We start from the raw sequence: 22,939 nt of genomic DNA, 5'->3' as shown, positions 1-22,939 counted from the left end.
TGCAGTGAATAGCAGTAGGATGTCATTATGAAAATTATAGAGAAAAATAAAAATACAATGATTTAAAATTTCATGTTACGATCTTCCAAAGTTACAATGTTTACTACATCCTTCAGGATAAGCTGATCGCTCAAACCGTTTATTCAGTTTTGTTATACTTTATGCAACACATACTTGAGATAACAGAATGAAATGGAGGTCGTGAAAACATATGATTCTGCTGTTTGATGCACTGTACCACAAAGGACTTTTAAATAACCAAAAAAAAGTTTGTTTTCTTTCTTCAGTAGTTCTTTTTTTCATCTTTTAACTAATTGGACTATAAGGAAGACAGTATATCCATGTACATAGTGATGCCAGAACTTCAGACTACCAATTTCCTAAATACTCACAGAGCAGGTAGCAGAATAAAAAAAAGAGAGGAAAGAAACAACTTACTAGAAATATTTCCTATCTTAGTGATCCTGGCTGCTCTGGAGCTGTTGCTTATTTCAGGGCTTCCAAACTCTCTTATTTCCAGCTGAGCAGTTCTGCTTTGAAGCATGCACTAGCCCCAACATCCCAATGAAGGAAGGCACAACTGTAACAAGTTATTTCCTTGTCCTGCACCTTGTGCTGTGGGTATTTGCAGTCAGAACTGCAGAGCTGATAGATATTAATGAATACAGCAGGCAGGAGAAAACAACTTGGGAGTCTGCTGTGTGAAGAAAAAGCAAAGTAGCAAATAGACCCTAAAGAGCAGCAGGAAACCTAAGCGATCTTGCAAAAGCATTCTAGGTAGAATGAAGGATAGAGGAAAACTAGAAGGAAGATCGCTATGAAATACAAGCTCTGAAAAATCTTAATTCTTATGATAACAGGAATCCAATAGCTACAAATTGTCCTTTGCAACCATGAGGCCTTCTGTTTAAAACAAGGAACATGAAGCTTATGATCTTTATGCTCATAAAAGCTGTATGTTATAAAGCTTACAAGCATGATGTCTGACATAAAGATTAAAATAAGCAAAAGAGAGATCACAGAAACATCTATAATTAATTTAAACAGACGTATTTTGAAAACTTTGTGCATAATATATCTGTTCGTATCAAATTCAATGGTACGTATACAACTTTAAACTTCATATATGACTTTGAAATTCTCTCTCCCTCAGGGAAGATAGCATAAAAAAGTTTCAAAGTGTTTCATGCACAGCTGTACAATACCTGGTTTTTAAAACTACTTTCCAGCTCATAATTTCTCTAATCTCCTTTTACTAGTTTGTCTCTAATACCTAGTATATAAGAAAATGCTTTAGAAAAACAGTGAATTGTATCCTACTTGGATCTGACTGACCAGATTTCCTCTAAAGATTAAATTTATTATGCTTATTTATAAAGTACTTTTTATATTTTTGCAGAAGTGTGTGTGTGTGTGTGAGTGTGTTTTTAATTTATACAGAGTTTTATAGAAAAGATTGCATAAAATAGTTGCTTTTGACAGTAAGGGACTGGACACAGTGCCCCAGAAGGTCCCTGGCATATAATGCTGTTGGCATGTTTTTTCTCTTATAGATTGAGCACTGTATGAGATCTATGTGTTGCAATAATTTTGATGACTGTCAAACTGTGCTATTACTTAATCATCTCCATTGCTACAGTGTCCTAGGGAGCCACCTACATATATGCAATCAATAATTTTATGCGCTAGCTATATTAAAAACAGTTTCACAATGGAAATAATGAAGATTCTTATGAAATGAGTGGAGTGTAAATGTGGAATACGAGGAGCTAGTTTGTGAGATCACATGTGGGCCAAGATCAAAGACTTGTCTTAATGATAAGGAAAAATTGACTCATCAAAGCTTGGTTTAATCTTTATACGTGCAAAATATGAGTTCATTTATTTCTACCACAAGGGGAAAAAAAAAAAAGGAAAAAGAGGGAGGTAGAGAAGAGAGGGGAGAGAGGGAGAGGAAAAGGGGAGAGATGAATCAGAGAGAGAGAGAGAGAGAGAGAGAAGGAATCTCTCCCTGAATGCGAACAAGAAGATAATGAGGCAGAAACTTAGATAAGTAAGGGTCTACAGCACTTAGCAAGATTTTCTAGCCAATATGGAGCTGTTAAGAATCCTAAATTAGAAATGGAGAAGACTGTCATGCAAAAAGCCATTTTAGTAAAATGGCTTCATTTAAGCACACAGTCTGAGAATACCAATCTGCTCCAAAGTAAAGCAGATAGAAAGTCTGTGCAGGAGAAGTGGCCAGCTTCTCTAACTCTGGTGCTTACATATTAAAACTGTTACATAATTGAGAGGTACATATTGCATTCCTTGGAGAGACAAGGGTGTTATATTACAGAGGAGACAGGAGATGATGGTTCTGCAGGGCTAGCTTTTGGCTAAATTTCAGAAAAACTACCACAGCCGGTCTTCAGTAATCTCCACACCCAGGAATGTAGGACTACAAAAGAGTCTGCCTTTGAATTGTTTATGAACTGCATGTGATCGGAGAGCCAGTAGCTGGCCTCTGTTTCATACAGTCAGCCTTTCAAGTGGGCAGTTCAATCAGAAAACAAGGCAGGGGAAAACATGCATAAAATCTAAGATTTTTCATAGCTTAGACAGCAGAATCACATTCTGTTTTGTCATAAGGATTGTATTCAGTAACCTACCCATCCACCCTCTGTAACTCGGTATTTTAATTTCATCTTGCTAGTTTTCTTCCACACACAGTATAGGCATATCTGTATTATCTGTATATAACTATATAGAGTGTCTATATAAATATAGCACAAAACTGGGACAAACCTGCAAGAGGAGATGGTCAGATGGCTTCCACCATCTGGACTTTACTAAGCAGCTCCTCATGTAAAAAACTACCAAGAGTACATTGCACATCAGAGTGTCCCCTCTGTTCTCAAGTGAAACAATGCACTAAAATTCAGTAGAATATTCTGGGACACTGCCAGAATAACAAAAGGATGCATTGATTTATCAGCTCAGTGCAGCATGTTATGAGGACCTCTCTAAACTCCTAACTCCTTGATTTTTGTAACATGCTTCATCTTCACTTCCTGTCATTTTTATCTGTTTTGCTTTTTTCTTTTCTTTTTCTTTCTTTTTCTTTTTCTTTCTCTGTCTTTTTTCTTTCTTCTTTTCCATTTCCTTTCCCTTTTCCATTTCCTTTTCCATTTCCTTTTTTTGTTTTCCTTTCCCTCTTTTTCCTTTTCCTTTTCCTCTTACTTTTTCCTTTTCTTCTCCTCCTTGTTTTTCTTCTCTCTTTCTCTTTCTTCCTCTCTCTCTCTCTCCTTCTGTTCCTTCTTCTTTCTCTCACTTTCTCTCTCTTTTCCTTTTCTTTTACGGTTGCCTTCCCCTCTTTCTGTTTCAAATTAGAAGTATTTCACAGCTCTGTGATATATTCAACATTTTATAAAAAATTAGATGCAATTCAGAAACAACACTCCTCATTCTTGCAGGAAACTATGTTTGACAGAGTAAGTTCTCACAGGCAGTAGCTAATTGACCTCCTTCTCCCGTACAGAGTCCTACTTAGCCATTGAGACTTGACATCAACATAATTCTACTTGGTGTAAATTGCAGTGGAGTATTGAGGTCATTCAAAAACCAGATGAATATGATGTCGTGTCCTTAGCATATATCTAATAAAAGTATATTGTCAGTACTTTGCAATTATGAGTCTTTAGCATAGCAACAGATGTGTTAACATTAAAGGGCTTGAAAGAGACGGAGGAACCTTTAAGTTTCTCAGACTGCTGATTCTAGAAGTGAACGAACCAATGGGAACTTGTCTAAATTAGATTTCCCTTGAGGAAGGGGTCCAAATCATTAACTTTAGAGTGAAGAGAGCCTCCCTCCACTTTGTAATACATTCTCCTTGATGAATAACAACAAATAACGATTGATTAAAACCTTAGGTCATGTTATATATTTTCCAGTAATTCAAGATCAGGAGAGTTACCAAGCTGTTTTCAAAAATCCAAAGTGAAAAGTTTTCTATCATCTGTGGTACATTGATCTATGCCTTAACAGAGTCATCAGTAGCACTATTTTTTTTATTTTGTTTTGATGCTCAAACTTTCCTATATTAATTTTATTTAGAGAAGGCTGAATAGCAGTGATACAATGCATATGCTGAATCTCAAAATCCAGACTTGAAAGAGATTACATTTAAAACCAAAAAGTAAAGAAGGAAGACAAAATACCCAACAGCAATGTCAGAAGTATTAATTAATTTTAGTGTAGACTTAAATGTAGAAGTATCAGAGCTACAGTTATCTTGGACAAGAATAGTCTCTGGAAATGAATCTGAGCACTACAAACCTTTTTTCAGTACTCACTGCCACTTACAGGGTGCATTATGCCTAAGCAAACAAAATGAGTGATAACATTCCTGTCTTTCCTGGCCTACATAACAAAATATAAACTTGTGTTCTAATCAGTTCCTTTGCTACCCCAGCTGCCTCTTCCGTTTCCAATCAATGAGATCACAGATGAACTGCTCATTCCCTTTTTCCTTGGTCTGAATGAATATGGATCTGTTCATGATCTCAGCGCACTTTTTACTTTAAGGCCAGACTGAAGGAAAAGATGTTTCTCAGCTGAGCAAATTGACTGCAAAATATTAAAGGTCATCTTCCACTGAAGTCAATGGAAATTTTCTACTTATTTTAACTAACTTATTATCAGGCATTTATCTAAAATTTAGACTTGAGTTAGAGAATTCTCAGATACATCTGGAATATGAAGGTTTCAAATTTCATAACATTGGTTATTTGTCTTAATCTTCATAGAAGATGAAGTGGTGTCCAAAAAGATGGGCACCACTACAAAATGTGCAGAATGTTAGGTCTACATCTGTGGTATCAAGGAAGAAAAAATTGTTATTAACAAACAATGGCAAGATCATATATTGATGACAACTTTCCCATGTCACTTATTGAGCTATCAAAAAAAATTTTTTTTTTTTTTTTTTTTTTTTTTTTTTAAGTTTTCGTCTTAGGAGTTTTGACTTTTAAAACTATTGGGCAGGACATTTCAAAAGTAAATATATATTTTTAAAGAGTCAGTTAACAGTCAACATTAGACACCTAAATCTACATTTAAGCATTTGAATATGCCTGACCTGGTTTTAAAATGCTGAGCATCAACAACTCTCAGTGTCATTAGTTAGTAAACAGCTAAAAACCAAACAAATGAAATCACCCAAGCAATTTATTACATGCTTCTACAAAGCACTATGTCCTTAAAATTCATTCTCCTACAAGAAAGGAGAGTTTTATTTTAGTTAAGTACTTATGTATTTTTTATAAGACTCCAATACACTCAGAAAACAGATGGAATGTTCCATTGCTCAGGGAAGAATTGACTAACTAAATGTAGACAAAGCCATGTAAATACTGAGTCTTAGCACCGATAATATACTATGAAATTTAAATGCTATTTGTAACATCTAGTGATTAATGGCCTAATCATTAAAGTTAGTGTTATACTAGCACCCAACCAGAACCCCAACCATGGTACACAATTTGCTTAAGTATTGCATACTTTCCCCGTAAAAATAACATCAGCAGTAAGCACTTTTAATTAGGCTGTGCCTAATCCATGGATGGAAATTGAATTTTAGTTGCGTTCATCAGTCTTGAAAACAAGAAATCCTTAATGTGGTCAGAAAGCCATTACAAAGACATAACAGAACTTGAATCAATTTGATGTTATTCCACTGTGGACTGTTCTTTCCATCCATATTAAGCAAAAATAAGGTCAGTACTGATCATAAGATTGACTTATTCAGGCCATGATTTTTATAAAGGCTGAGGGATATCATACCTAAATAACTAAAGATATTTTTAAAAAAATGTTTTGCACTTAGAAACAGGGACAGAAGTCAGAGGACATTCAAAGGGGACACAGTAAAAATCCTGAGGGTGGAAATACAAGTTTTTTCTATATTTTCTGTATAAATAAGCCAGAATTTCTTCTTTTTTGTTTGCAAGATGGTAATTTTCTACTTGATTTCAGTGACGTTTTTAATGTTACCATCCTCTCTGATCATCCTGAGATCTCACATCCACTCAGTCCTTTCAAGTGCTTTATCTTACTTCCTCTGCAAAGCAGTTTATCTCTTTTCTATTTCCAAGGTAGCATTAATGTACATAATAATGTGACACTTGTTTGAATTATAATGTGACACTTATAGGGCCAGTGTGGTAGAAAAACGAGACAGTGAAAAGAGAAGGGTAACACAAGTGATAGCTTTTGAGTTATCAAGGTTCGTCTCTCTTGTTGATATTGACGTGAGGTGCAACCCAAGAGTTTTGATGATAGCCTTCTTGTACACGGGGTAATTATTTGGTAGTGGTAGTAATCATGTCATGACCAGCAATGATACACTTAAACAAGTTTCCAGACAACTTGGCAGTCTCTTTTCATTCTTAAAGTGACATACAGGAATGATATTAAACTGCAAAAACTTAAAATTCATGTTTGAACTTCTCTCATTTAAAATTCTGGGGCTGCAATCTAGCACCAGAGAGTTGTTCAGGTTTATGCCATGTGCTACATTTACAGAAAAATAAAAGTAATTATCCTGAACATATCCTATTTTCTGATGACAGGAATGGTATGTAATACAGCAGTCTCCATTGTGATTGAACTTCATAATCAAATGTTCTAACTTGTGGTATAATCTTCTAAAAGTGGTTTTACAAGGTTCATACCAGGTTGAGCTAAAAGAGTAAAGAAGTTATTCTGCATTAAAATCAGATATTTTAATTGAAGTGCACAAGATTTCATTAAAAAGTATCTGTCAAGGTAAACAAAAATGTCTTGCATTATCATTTTCTGCCATGTTAAAAAAAAACAAAACAAAAAAATCTTAACTGATTTTAAATAAAATATCTTTTTAATGAAGATACATAATGCTTTTTTTTTAACTATTGAATATGTTTAAGTATGGAGATTAAAAGGAAACACGCTAGTCCAAGTTTTCTCTGACGTTATTTTTAAAAACACATCCCCAAATATCCATTTATTCTTTTTCATTCCAGACATATTCGAATTATCTGCATGGTAACTATGTAAGCATAGGAAATCATTTTTATTTTTAATATGTTTCCTAAAATCCTTTGTTTTACGTGATCTGAATTTCAGACCTCAAATTGATAGTATCCATAAATATTATTTCAAATTGTCCACATTAATAATTGCAGATTCCAGAAAAAAACATCTCTTCTGCTTGAAAGAGAATATTCTTCTTCTAATACTGAAATAGTACCATAATGTTATCTTATTCAATCTGAAAAAGAGAGAAAATATAGCTAGAATAAAGAAAAAGAAACAAATAATGAGATGGAGGGGAGAAATGGATATCTTTTAGTTTGATATATTCATAGTGGGATTGCTTTGCAAACAGCACCAAAATCTCATGGATAAGATGAATATATTCAATTGACTATATAAGAATGAGTTTCTAGAGTGAAGAAAACTGATGTCAGCTGTGGGTAGGTCACAATGCAAAAATTACCTTTTCTTTGGCAACACATTTCTAGCACAGCCACATGGTGATAAAGACAATATTGCTCAGGAACAGTTACTTTCAACCCAGGATGAAAAAGACTAGATAACCCTACACTAGCCACTGAAGATTAGAGACACTGATCAAACTGCCTGCGGTGTATTTGGGTCAGTAAGCAGTAAGAATTTGTGAAAACCTTAAGACAGATGAATAAGTAAGATGGAGCAAAGGCACTGGAGCTTCAGTGATATCTTAAACTCAGATAATAGAACAGGAGATTTAAGGAAAGGGAAAATTTTCATTATCCACTTTACCTATCTCAACTGGATACCGTAGACGCAGGCCATGTACTTGCTCTGTTTTTCTGAATAACCCAAGATAGAGTAAGGGTTGATTGCCATCGGATGTTTCAGCACTTACTCAAAGTACATTTCCCCCAAAAAGTAATATCACACTAAAGCATTAGTCTAATTGCTTTCAGTGATCTGCTACAGATGGAATTTAAGAAGTTTATAACAGGGACCACTTTTTGCTTATATTAGTAAGGAGCAGATGGACCTCTGCAATCTGGGACAGACTACGTTGCTGAGTGAGGTAATTCATGGAACAGTCATTATTCAGTATGAAATAAGGGGGTCTGTATGCAATTTAACATACTACTAAAGCGACTTTGAGATCTCGAAGTAAGAACTTCAAAATAATTTAAGTATTTTATCTTCTTTCTAATCTTGTCACTATTATTCCAATCATCAAGTCAGGTAGTTTTTAAATCTAAAGTAGACTTTTCATCTGGGTCAGCTCTTTGAACCCATAATCTGTTTTGTTGTGATTGCCTGTGTTCTAGTATTTCCCTGATTCAACCTTATTATCCGCCATCTCAGCAACTGAATAAGCATTTTACAAGTCTAAGGAACAGTTTCATATTGGAGAATTATTTTTACTGACTGCTCATTTCAGTCAAGCAATCATTTTAGAATCTGTTAATGATTGTCTTCTATCTCTTTATAGATAGAGCACAGGGCACAGTGAGTCTGAAACGTGTAAATATCACATAGACAGCTTTTAAATGTAAGATGAGATTTGTCCAAAAGAAGCAAGGAAACCACAAAGCCACAATCAATGTCATAAAAAAGGTACAAATTAACGTTAAGCCTTATAATTACCTTACAATTTAGAGGCCTCATATATATGCAGATAATATGCCTTTGTAATGTGGTTGAAATGATATTTCTGAAAACAGATGCCTTTTCCTGCCATCTGTGATAAGCCTGTTTGTACCCCAGCCTTCCTCCTTGCTTAGAAGCCAAAATAAATATAGCAAAAAATGTCTCCTGAAAGGCACTGGTAAAATAACCTCAGTTCATTAATTTTCATATCACGTCATTTTCACGTCAGTACATAGAACAATGTTCTCTTTCTTACTTTTAACAATAAGCTTATGATAATTTTATCACATTAGAGATAAAAACCCTCTGCCTTGTCCTGCCTTGGGAGACTGTGTAATGGACAGGGAGTCCTCAGTTAAGAGGTATCAGGACTCAGTGCACACCTTCGTCCCTCTGGTCCGGCACCCAGCCAGACCTATAGCTGAGGAAGTCCTAAGGAGCATGTCCCTCAGGGAGCTAGTCATCATCACTGCATTAACAGGTTAGGAAAGACTGATGTGGAACACAAGTATGGCTAGTTTTTAAATCTAAAGTAGACTTTTCATCTGGGTCAACTCTTTGAACCCGTAATCTGTTTTGTTGTGATTGCCTGTGATTGTCCCTGCTTTATGTATTGTGATTGTCCCTGCTTTATGTATTCACTGGAAGGACTTACTGGAAGTCTTAGCAGATGCTCTAAATTTGGAGCATTCTACAGTCAGAAATTTCTCACTAGTTTCTATATTGTAGAATCTTTTTCAGTTTGCATAGGTGCTTACAAAAGCACTCTCATCCAACACTTATAAATAGGTAGCAGTATAATGTTCAACACAGTAACCAGCTGATATAAACATACAAAGATAGATGGATACATAGATAGATCCCACAGCTGCACTATCTTTCAATGTTTGGGTGGGATTGACACACACTGTCTGATAATTCGTTTTTTTAAACTAGCTTTTCTAATTTGGACGGAAAATTTAACAACTTTTGATTTTGATTCAACAAGGGGAAATCATGCTTAACCAAACCGATAGCCTTCTATGATAGAATGACTGGCTAGGTAGATGAGGGGAGAGCAGTGGACGTTGTATACCTTGACTTCATCAAGGCTTTTGACACTGTCTCCCATAACATCCTCCTAGCAAAGCTTAGGAAATGTGGGTTAGACGAGTGGACAGTGAGGTGGATTGAGAACTGGCTGAAAGGCAGAGCTCAGAGGGTTGTCATCAGTGGCGTGGAGTCTAGTTGGAGTCCTGTGGCTAGTGGAGTTTCCCCGGGCTCAGTACTGGGTCCCATCCTGTTCAACTTTTTCATCATTGACCTGGATGAGGGGACAGAGTGCCTCCTCAGCAAGTTTACTGATGATACCAAACTGGGAGGAGTGGCTGATACCCTAAAAGGCTGTTCTGCCATTCAGAGAGACCTGGACAGGCTGGAGAGTTGGGTGGAGAGGAACCTCCTGGGGTTCAACAAGGGCAAATGCAGGGTCCTGCACCTAGGGAAAAATAACCCTAGGCACCAATACAAGGTGGGGTCTGACCTTCTGGAGAGCAGCTCTGCAGAGAAGGACCTGGGAGTGCTGGTGGACAACAAGCTGACAATGAGCCAGCAATGTGCCCTTGTGGCCAGGAAGGCCAACGGTATGCTTGGGTGCATTAGGAAGACTGTTGCCAGCAGGTTGAGGGAGGTGATCCTGCCCCTCTACTCAGCCCTGCTGAGGCCTCATCTCGAGTATTGTGTCTAGTTCTGGGCTCCCCAGGACAAGAGAGACATGGAGCTACTGGAGAGAGTCCAGCATAGGGCTACAAAGATGATCAGAGGGCTGGAGCATCTGCCCTATGAGGAACGGCTGCGAGAGCTGGGCCTGTTTAGCCTGGGGAAGAGAAGACTGAGGGAGGATCCTATCAATGTGTACAAGTACCTGAAGGGAGGATGTCAAGGGGATGGGGCAGAACTCTTTTCATTTTTTCCATGTGACAGGAAAGGAGGCAACAGGCACAAACTGAACCATAGGAAATTCTGCCTGAATGTGAGGGGGAATTTCTTCCTTGTGAGAGTGACAGAGCAATGGTACAGGTTGCCCGGAGAAGTTGTGGAGTCTCCTTCTCTGGAGATCTTCAAGGCCCACCTGGATGCAACCCTGTCTAACATGTTCGAGGTGAGCCTGCTTGAGCAGGTGTGTTGGACTAGATAATCTCCAGAGGTCCCTTCCAACCTTAACGATTCTGTGATTCTGTGATTGATGGGTCATGGATCTTTGCAGGTAGACATGCCAGCTATACTGTCCTGCAATAACACCTTTTTTTTTTCTTTTTTTCTCCTTTGTATCTTTTGTTTTCTTTCAAAATAATATCTTATTGTCAATGAGGACAAAGGAAGCAATACAAAAGGATAACAATAAAGTTGTACCTCAACTAGAGCTGAATAAACGTTTGAGAGAGAGAATAAAAGAATTTGCCCATCTGAGTTTAATGATTCAGAACACTGGGACTAAATATAAAGTTTATTTCTGTCCCTCCAAGTTGTGTTGCAAGCTATTGAGAATGACATGGCACTGTCTTCTGATTTAGTGGTTGTTTTATAGCTAGGACACTACAGTGTCCCTGAGTCCTTTTATGACTAGGAAGTCACTGTGTCCCTGAGCCATTTCACCTTGTTATAGAGAGAAAATAATTGCCCTAAATCAAGACAACAAGACTGTCAGATCTTCAATATATAGAGGATGGAAAATATTTCATTTCTTTTTAGAACTGCAAATGTATTCCCACTGAAATTTAAATTTAAAATGATGAAAAAATAAGAACTATACAATCCAGTAGGCCTTTGAACATATTGGTCACTCATTAATATTTGTAAACATTTTAGAATACTGAAATATATTATTTCACCTTTTTCTATTTAGTTAGAGTGTAGGTAGGAGTTTTTTCTGTCAGTTACATTTTATTTAGACTATGAAGGATATATTCAGTTCACTTCCTCGAGGGTCATTTAATTCCACAGTAAGACAGACAGTGCAATTAAAAAATATCTTCTTTGAGAAAGCTATTAAAATTAAAGTCTTCAGTGTGTGTTTATGGCATATCATAAAGCTGTATTTGTATGAGCTTGTAAAGTAATATTACATGTAAATAATAAAGATGAAAAAAGTAGAGGCCTAGAACTTTCACATATAAATTCTAAATTAACCTTTTCTCAATAAAAGCAGATTAAATTCAGAAGCTTTAAATACGGATCCCCAGCATAGCATCCTCTGTGAACTCTACAAGAGCTTGTATCAACTGCAAGAACAAAAAAATTGGAGAAAATTGAAGAAAGAAAAACAAACACTAGTGTACTAGTTACAAGCAATTGCTTTGGGACAGTATAGTGTCCTGGCTATTTGATAACCACTAAATCAAACCATGTTGCACTGTCATTCTCAGCAGCTTGCAAACCAGACTTGCAGGGACAGAAGTAAGCAATTTGTTAGAACTAGTAAACTAATTTGCAGTTTGTGCAGATCTATAAATAAATGACCTAATAAATAAATAACCTCTTTGATTTAAGGACAATGAAGACCAACTGGCTTACTGTGTCACAGACTCTGAAACATTTAATATTAATATAATTAGACTACTAGGACTGACTTTGTTATTTATTTGTAGATCTACTTAAGCTACCAAGACTGTAGCAGATAGAATAGCCATTCTGTCTAAACACCACTAAATCATTGTCTTATTTGGATAGGAAAATACAGCTATAGTTGGCAAAACATGCCTACAAGCACTCCAATGCCATATCATATCCTTCATATTTTGTTCTTCTAATGAAGAGAAAAAATATTTTTCTTTTGGTGCAAAAATCTTCCCATTATACTCTAAATTGTATTAGTTTAATCAATTATTTGCTATATTAGAGTACTGATGTGAACATTTAGAAGTCCTGATATGAAGAGTAGAAAAATCTAGCTTTACTCCTATTACATACCTTATCTCGTCTATGAAAAGGTTAATATATCTTTTTGAAAAGCCTTAGTGCCATATTGACATACCTGGCTCCACTCTGACAAATATAACTCTGTAAGTATATAAGGGTGTTTATATATAGGACCATGTATATAAATTCATATATACATACAGGCATATCTATATGTTTGTGTATATCTCTATATTCATGCTGAACAGGCTTATTTACAGTAAACTGATGTCGCTGAGACTGAGTCCTCTTTCTTTTTTATCTTTCAACATTCTATAAAATGTGCCTTTGGAATTTGCAACATGACAGTTATAACATGATTTTTTTTTTTTTTTTAGCAACAAACATGGGTTGTAAATAAATATTCTTTACCATTAAATAGTTTTAGCTCTCTATTTCCTTATACGATATTGTTTACTTTAGTAATGCTGTATTGACCTTGAAATTGTCAGTGGTCAAGGACAGTTTTCAATTCCTTCCATTTTAGTTCATCCACTTGTACAGGTGGAGGGACAGTGAGGAAAAGCAAAACAACTTCTTTTGGGTGGGTATATTTTTAATAAAACAATGATAATATACGAAAAATAGTAACAAGCCTGTAATCTGATTAGATAGGATCCAGCTGAGATTATTGGACAGACAGACTGAGGGAGAGGTGGGTCAAAGGTGAAAAAAAAAGAAAAAAAAAAGAAAAAAAGAAAGATTTATGGACAAAAGTTGATTCTATCTTTCTAGATATATGGGATTTATTCTATAATTTCCATGCCCATAGGTGTATGTAGTTTTTCAGATAAGATATACTAGATAGGGTAGATTCCAATACATTTTAAGGAATTTGCTCTTCATCTGACTCCATTTGGCTGGATCCAAAGTAATGCTGATGTCAGTAATCTGAGAAAAATGTTCTCCTACAATATACAATGCTGTCAGAATGGAGAAGCATTATAAATCTTTCAAAAAATATGAATTCTATTTCCAGCTTGTACCGATTACTGAACCAAAGAGATTCAGAAAAGTATACCTTCACAGGTATTACCACAGATTGCACAAAAACTGGCAATTCCCAAGCACTTTCATGGAGATATGTTGACACTTGTTAAGATCTACCCGGTATGGTACCTGTAATGTACATGGTATGGTACAAATACTCAGAGAGACAGACCATATGAATAGTTACTGTGGTTAAAGTAGACTGAAATAGAGTTAAACTTCCATTTACCAAAATGAGGGTGGCAGAGCTGATTAGAGATATTGAAAAAGCACAGAGGAAGTAGATAAACTCTTTCTTTGAGCAAGGAGAGGGAGCTGTGTCATTCTTTGTTAATTTATACTATAACTGCTGGGTAAGTACAGAAACCTACATAGAGAAGGAGCTTAGGAAGTATTGGGAATACAGGTCCACCAGCTGATGCTGTCTGCAGTAGTGTATGTAGATGAGGAGCTGAAATCTTACCTCCTTGATCATGCATTTTGTATGCACGCACACACTTATGACTAGAAAGTTAAGAAATTTTAAGAGAAAAACAGTAGAGAATTTGAATTTAATGCAATAACTAGAATCACTATTTGAGCCCTCTGTGAAGAAAACAAGTTGACAAATCCTGCTGGGAAAATAGATAAAAAGACAAGGTTGTAATCTTATATTTGTTTTCTCTGTACAGATATCTACACATTCATTCATTATTAGGCACAGATTAATAGCTACGTCATTCTTTATAAGAAGAGCTATACTATGAAACATTAGGCCTATGATTTTTTTTTTCCTCCTCCTCCTAGTATTGAGGGCATAAGATTTTATGTACAACATACTACAGAAGAATGATGTTTCAGTGACCTGGGTTCAGGTTTGAAATTCAGAATTCTGCCCCTTCTTAAACTGCCTGCTTGAGCCTGAGTGCGCATGCATATGGCTGTCCGTGTGTGTACGTGTGCCTGCGTGTCGGTATGTTTGTGCACAAACAGGCTTCACTTGGCTATCCAGATACTCTGACCTGATATAATATGCCAGCTCCAGGCTAACTGCATGTGTAAGTACAGTGCCTGGGTTAGTAAATTCACCATTCAGCTGGGCTTATTGTCTTGGGAATAACGCTTCTCTAACATGGCTCGGTGGCTGCTGGCCAGTTAGTGTGTGGGCAGATGCCTGTGCACACATTTTTGTAGACATGCCCTAGATTCTCAGTTCTCTTCTTGGCAGGTAATTCTAAAAGTATTACCCTAAGAGGTAAGAGAAGTAAGCTGGGAATTCTTTTTCACTTGTGTTCGTGGTGAACTGAACCTCATTCAAACTTTATTTTTCTCTCATGTAAAAGCAGCTTCTGGACCCTTACAGCCGCTTCATGCACTTGTCTTGACCTTGGGGTTCCACTTTCTTGCTAATCTCCCGAGTTCTTTGTGGTCTCAGTTTCTGAGGTGAACATTTGCTCAGTATTACTTAATTCCTTCCAGTTCCTGATGTCACTTGGTTCTTCCTGTATGCAGATTCTATACAACGTAATACTCTATACAAATACTATTCCCTTCCAGTAGGATCCTTGAAAATCTATTTAGTAATCTTGTGAAATTCATTAACGCCAGTTAGTGACTGTTACTCAATTACTTTGTCTCCAATTACTCAGATACTTAATTCTACTTTTGTGGATCCAATCCTATGGCCTTGAAGAGCTGAAAGCCCCCGCCTTTGAGATTTAAGGGTCATTTTCAGGACACACTGGCACCTGATAGTTTTGAATCTTAGAACAATTATTCAGTTGTGGTGCCAAATCACTTGTTCAAATTACAAAATTGTTCTTTTCATATAAGGGAAAAGATTTTCACGAGTCCTACATTTCAGGAAAATATGAAGGCCTGAAAAGTTTTACTAGCTCACATTTTATTTCCAAAATATATCATTTTATAATTTTATAGGCTAGTTTTAAAGAATATCATATATTGTCAGGGCACCTTTTTCAAAGAGGTTAATGAAGCAATGAGTTATAAAATTAATTTTTCACTTTCAGAAATATAATTTCAAATAATACATAAGATACAACATTATATTAATTTCATGTCAACGACTTACTCCTTTTGGGACACTTTTTTCATATCACATCATGAGGCTTTGGATGAAAAATGAAACAGTTATCTCAGTACTTTGTAAGAGCTATTCTTTCTAATCTACAGATTTCAGGGCCAAAAGGAGCCTTAAAGTCATTTGTTCTAAGCTCCTATATAATGTAGATCATAGAAGTTCAGCCAGAAATTGACTGAATTTTCCATACAATTTATTCTGTCCTAATCCTAATCCTAATCATCTAATAAATGATGTTTGACTAAAACACATGCTTTAGTTATGCTAAGAAGCTGTGAAAAACCTTACCGAACTTAGTCATAGCCTCGGTCTTCAGTTTAAGATAAGTGTAAGGAATGATCAAGCTCTCTATAGCATCACATAGCTGAAACAGTAAGAACCATATACCAAAACCCAGGCACGTGCGAAATCTCAAATAATAGTTGTGCTACCTGGCCCAAGATGTTTGATGCAACCTGATGCAGAATACTTACACTGTTTAAATAGTAATAAAAAAAAAGCAGATAGAAGTTCACAGAAATGAACAGATGATGAGCAAAAGCCACCAAACACAGCCAGGAAAACTCTTACGTTGTGACTGAGTGGTAAGTAGACAAGAAAAGTTTGCATAAAGTGGTATGTAAAAGGGAATGAAGAAACTAATTTGACTATTTTTATCTTCATAGAATACTTTTTATTCCTTCTTTGTAAGTGGATACCAATGCATTGAACAAATACTTGATTCCTTTATGCATTTCTGCTTTTGATAGCAGAAAACAACTTCTGGACATAAAGTAATGACTGGGAGGGGGGGAATTCCATATAGCTATATAGTCTTCATATAAAAGTGTCAAGTACACCTCATGCATACTCAAGTTTCACTGTGGAGTCACAGTAAACTGGAGTGCTCATCTGAGCCAGGTACTTAAAAGCATCCTGAGTCCAATAATTCAGCTGTTGTTACTAAAGGCAATATTCACATAAAGATCATTAAATGAATTTCCAAGCAATTTCTTACAATCTTTTGTGCCATATTTCCTGGGGTACTAGAAACATTTTGTTTCACCCTTCAGTGGTGGGACTAGCTCAACAGATGGGCAATCAAACATAACTGCAGGTTAAAAAGGGAAAAGTCAATAATGACAAATGCATACAAAGGGCAAAGCTGTTAGCAGAAATTTATTGATGTCCTTCAGTGTCTTGTCCAAGTCTTGCTCTTTATTGCTCTATTTCTGTCCTTACAGGAAGGAATCACTCAAGTCCACAAACCAAAAACAAATAGAGCAGCTACCACCCAAATCTCCCAGTTTCCCTCAGTTCAACAGCTGCTTTTTGGAACATGTTGTTTTTGTCAAGTGAGGCTGTGATTTAATTCCAAAGGCTTGTCTGTGAGTGAAGAAAGCTCAGCCACAGCCATCAGCAGTTCACTTCAACTTTCAGCAGCCCAGACAGAGTTAAGCCTGTGGAATTGTTACCCTCTAAAGGAAGATAAAAACCCAGGCAAGGGAATTCGTGTGAACTTGCACCATTAAACAGACATGTATACCACTGGGAAGGATGCCTGCTTTCTTATTGCTGCTGTTTAGTATCGCTCTGAGTAATGATACTAAAGAGCTAATCACTAAGACAAAAAGGGAAAGGAAACAAGAAAATAAAGGGGATTAATAAAAGTCAGGGAGGAAAAAATATAAATTTCCTGTGAAGAATAGTCCAGAAATATGTACATAAGAAAGAGTTTCAAACATGCCAAACTTAGAAATCACTCTTGTAAAACAGTGTAAAATGTGGGATTACAAAAGCTTTTCTTTCCTGTAGGCTGTGGTAATTTCTATGATTCAGCTTTGATTTTTATTAAAATGAGAGATTTGTATTTTAACTACAACAAAGCATACATGCTGGAGGATTGCTACCGGGAATTTGCACTCAGTGGAGTAGCTCTCTCTTCAAACACAAGGTCTAGGCGCTAAAATGTATATTTCTTTAATTCTCCTTGTATCTTGACACTAAAGCAAAAATTCAAAGATATTTTCAAAGAAGCTTAAAGGGACTCAAATCTCAATGACTTTTAATATGATACTGGTGCCAACAGCTTTGGTGTCTTTTGAAAATCTTCACCTAGAAGACTAATGGAACTCAAAATGGCTTTAGGGCTTCACTTACTCATGACTTGTTGCTATTGCCTTGTGTGTGATTATTTGTAAATAGGATTCTGCCGTATGTCTTTTCCTCCATATCCATTGGTGTTGCGGGGGAGGGAGGGGGCGGGGAGGGAGAGACAAGAGGAGAAAGGAAGATGAATCTTCTCCACTTGCTTTATTCAAGGAAATAGGATCAATATTATAAACAGAGAAAAAAATTTCAAGCTGATTTGCTGGACTGAGTTTCCAGAAATATTTAAAAATGAAGTAAAATCAATGCCTTACCCCCTGCACAAATTGCAGATTATAATGACTAAGTCTGAAATCTTGATGCCTTGTTTAATCTAAATGAACTTACATATTTTTGAAAGAATATTCACCCTGTCTCTTTAATTTCCATATGACTATCTCCTATCTGGCATAGTTTATTTATAATAATTGATATCATATATAGAAGCAGATCATTAAGGAGACAAAAGGAATAATGATTTTATTGACAGCTTAGATAAATTTATGCATTTATTAATTCATTCCCAGGACAAAATTTAATTTTCAGATTCATTTTATAGTCTTCTTTAAGAAATCTCCTTCTCTCCCTCCCTGTGACTATGAGGTCTCTTGAAACCCTTTTTTCTGTATTTGCTAATGCTTGTGGTATTTTGTATCTTGCCAATGCACAACACGAGAAATGCTGAAAGTGCCCCCTCCATCTCTCTTTACATATAGATATCTGTCTTTTGAAAATCTTTGTGTTGCACTGTTTAGCAATTTCTCTCTCTGGGTGGTTGATTTTACAAGTACATATGTGTTAAATGACTCAACATGCATTAACATGCACACACACACACACACATGATGACTGGAGAAGCTGCACATATATTTATGCATAGTAAAGGCAACTAAGGGAAAGTGCGGCTAAACCAAAGGAATGTACGTTCTGTGTTTAATGAAGTTTCAATCTAGTACCCAGAGACTTTCAAGAATTTTACTCTTTTAAAAAAAGGTCAAATAATTTTAAATACAAAACCAAAAAGAAGTGAATTAGCAAACTCCCTGGAGGAAGAAAGAGAAACAAAGTGTTTTATGTTTGATATTTCATTTTACCTTTGAAAAGTAGGTTACATGAGAACTTAGAAAAGTTTTTTTGAAGTGAATTTGTTGATGTTAGTTAGTTAGACCTTCTTAAAGATGTTTGGTCAAATTCTGCTTAATTATAGCAAAGTAAATCCAAGACAAATGAAATATAGTTCCTTCCTTCCTTCCTTCCTTCCTTCCAGTGGACATTGTTTATTAACTGAAAGCCAAAGTTCCAATGGAATGATGTTGGGAAATGGTTCCTCGGATCTAAGATCACATTTAGATCACATCCTGCCCTTGTCCATCCCTCAGAATACTGAGGTAGTCAGAACATACAGGTGGTGAGGAACCTAGGTCTCAGTTCCTGGTTTCCCTAATAGATATCACAGGTTTGAGTATGGATCTCATATCACATGGGGGAAGCTTAACTGTGCAGTGATTCTTTCTCTGTTCGAGTGAATTAAATCTTGGAAAAAATAAGTCTTGGATGAATTCACTGATTGGAAAAAACCATTCTCCACCACACCCTACTCAGATTTTATTACATAAGTGAGTGCTATGTATGTTAAAAAAAAAATCCAAAGATTTTATTTAAATTTATAGAGTACCAAACATAATATTACAAGAGAACAAAAACTTCTAAATAAAGGAACTGAACATGCCTATTGGCTTATTGCATATCCTAAAAAAAAAAAAAAAAAAAAAAAAAAAAAAAAAAAAAAAGTGTAATCAATCTTTTTTTATATAGAAGACAGATGGATTAAAGGAGGCTTGGCAAAAATCTCCATCAAATTTTTGTATCCCCCTAACAGAGACAGAAAGGATAGAACAAGCCTCTGTAGACATATGAAATTACCCTAATATCTTCCTTTTTCCAAGTCTAAGAAGCAAACTTTGATTAAGGGGAACGAATTAATTAAGATAAATGAAAAATGTGTTTCTATTTATTTTTGCAGGTGACATATAGGCTTCAACACTTCATTTCCCTATAGCTTTTGGACCTTATTATTGGCATCACCACATATTCTGCATACCTTTCCCATAGTTTGCTTTACCCTCACTTCATACAGAATTAGCTAAAAATTCTTTCAGTTTGCAGGCACAAGTTCTATTGCTTCAAAACTTTGTATGGTCTCTCTTGTACAGCTTACCAAGGAGATTTTGCAAAGTTCTTAACTTCCAAACCTCTTTGAGACAGAATTTCTTAGTGCACAGGGTGTATTGAGTGGTTTAGTGAAGAGAAGCACAGAGGGTACATGTGGGAAAGGTGGGTCTTTAACACCATAGAACTGTGAGAACTGGGCATGTGCTTTGGCTAAGATGTTTGCCTTTCCAGCCTGGCAAAAAGCTGCTTTAAGGCATATGAATCTACCATGTTATGAGTACATTTGTTTCTTTGTCAGAGTGTTATTTTTAGTTCATTAACACCATTTTGGATGGGTGATTTAATCACTCATAAGTAGGGAAGTTTTTGTTTTCCATATTTTAGGTATGGCTCATTAATGACTCATTTCTTAAAAGTGTTTACAAACTTTAATTCAGCTGCTGTCCCAGTGCACCCAAATGATGGTTCGTTGCAATACATTTTTCCTAATGCGCTTTCTAATCATTGCTTAGCTTATGGCAACAGTGAAGGATATGAAAGATATTGGCCCCAGCTGTCTACTGTTCTAGCACTGAATATAATTTGCTAAATCAATTTGGACTAAATATTCTAGTGTCCTGTAAATTTTGTTTAATATACAGTAGATAAATGAAGCACATGATACGTTCAAATAAAGCTGATGTAGATCAGCCAGTCTTGCCGCTGCAACTCTGCAAAGTATGCTTCTGACTCTCTTGTGTGTCGCACCAAGTTAGTGGGCTGGCTTCCCTGGCTCCACCTGTTAGATGCTTAACTCCTTCCATGGAATACATAAAGCAAAGAAGTGAGCATCTCACTCAAGTGCACAGATGCTGTCAGGAATTAAAGAGACTGGAGACTAGGTGCTACAATAATCAGTCTTGTAACATTTCATTCTTTTTTGAATCTAATTCTCATCTTCTCTGTGACATCGTTCAAACAAAATAGTTCTTCCCTACTTCTCAACAATTAATATGAAACAGAATAAATACGATAAAGATATTGTAAGATGCTCTGGTGCTGTGCCTTTGGGTGTGTGTATGAATGTTAGTCCCAGATGAGTACAAAGTGGTCTAGATTACTCAGGAGTACCTGGGGACAGAAGAGAATCTTAGCAGCTTCCACAGGGGACTTACCTGATTATACATCCAGAGGGCAACTAACACATATTCAGTTTTTCAATATCCAAAAAAGCTAACAAGGAACACTAAATAAAGAGGTGGCTTCCTCTTGCTGGGACATTAGATATCAAGAATTCTTTGAATGAGGAGATAAATCATCCAGAGAATGATTTGCTTCCCTCTAAATTTATATAACTACTTCATTACAGCTCATTATTGAAAAGGCTTGTGGTTTATTTAGTGTCACTATTGTTATTAATATTATTTGCATTGCTATCGCATCTTGGAGTCAGTCGTAAACCCGGATCTCATTGTCCTGTTTTTGTTTTCTAATTTAAGGCTAAGATTTCTCTTTGTTCCTTTTCATACATCATCAGAAATTCAGTTGTTCCCAGGTTATGAAGTAATGAGGATTGCCAAATTCCGCACGGCATCTTTCAGTCTCTAAGGAAACAAGTCTTCTAAGAGAAAACTGCCTCTCCCTCTCTTTCTCATATGCACACACATTCACACATACATGTATAACTGGAAACAAAAATGACTTTCAGGGAATGTTTAAGGTGGCTACAGAAAACAAAGAATGAAAGGAAGTTTTAGTCAAGGGTGAAAGGTACCATATGTCCTCAAAAGCCTTGGCACAATGGGGAACCACCTAAATAGCTTTTTAAATGCACCCTGTCGTTCCTAGGTATTGAAGGACATATGGTGTATTTCACCCCGAACTGTGAATTTCCTGAAACAGCTGTAATACTCTTTTAATGTTTTACTGGATAATGACATATTCACAGCATATATTATTTAACCATGCTTCTCTCATCCCTTAGAGGGCCCATATGCTTTACCAATCCACAGAAAACTGGATTTTGGTGGATCATTTATCATCTGGTTGCGTAAGTATTTGTTATGTATTGGATATAATCTGTACAAACTCAGAGTTGTTGATCACTATGTACATGAGGTGTGCAGCAAGAAATTTAAGATTGCTGCCCTCTGGTATGATCACGAACACACACAAGGCAAAAGTAAAGTTAAGCATGAGAGTAGCTCTTTGCTTTGATAGAGGTAGAGTTCATTTCCTTACACTTATTTTCACAAGGTAAACAAGAAAAAGTGCATGGATGTAGACAGGCTAATTGAGATGGACCCAAGAGTCAAACATATAAGGTGATGTGATAATCTGATATTAGTCTACATATATTATCTCCTTTTTGTTTATACCCTCTAGTTATAATTCCTTCCTGCAGCTCCTCCTGTGACATCTTGCCCTTAACATCAGCCACAGTATAATTCATTTTTTCTTTCATTTTGGCCTGGTAATTTGTTTTTTTTTTTTTTTTGTTTTTTTTTTTTTTGTTTTTTTTTTTTTTGTTTTATCTTTATGATTTGTAGTGGAAGATCTAGCCTATAAATCCATTCAGACAAATATATCAAAGGATAGAAATAACATTATCTGCAAGATTCTCTCTTTCAAGTTATTTTAAAAAAATGCATCAAGTTTAATGGTAAAAAACTTTTTTAAATATTGTTTCGTTTGAATAAAGCTGGTTGTCTCTATTTGGCTATACCAGAAACATTATTTGTACAACTTTGTTATGGTTCTTGAGGGCGATTGATGAAAAACAAAAGTGAATAAACTTTTACAGACTGTTGTTTCTTTTCTATCGTTTCTGCATTTTCCTGTTTTCACCTCCTTCCTGTAAAGGGGCCAGTACAGGCCTCTTCAATCTCTTCATCACTTCTGCAAAGCAATACGTTGCACAAATAGAATTTTAGTATGACAGACCAAAGCAATCAGGTGTCATGGCAGCAATTCAAA

The sequence above is a fragment of the Rhea pennata genome, chromosome 5 (assembly GCF_028389875.1).
Source record: "Rhea pennata isolate bPtePen1 chromosome 5, bPtePen1.pri, whole genome shotgun sequence".
In the NCBI taxonomy this organism is placed as follows: domain Eukaryota; kingdom Metazoa; phylum Chordata; class Aves; order Rheiformes; family Rheidae; genus Rhea; species Rhea pennata.
Note: the sequence above shows the minus strand (reverse complement) of the source record.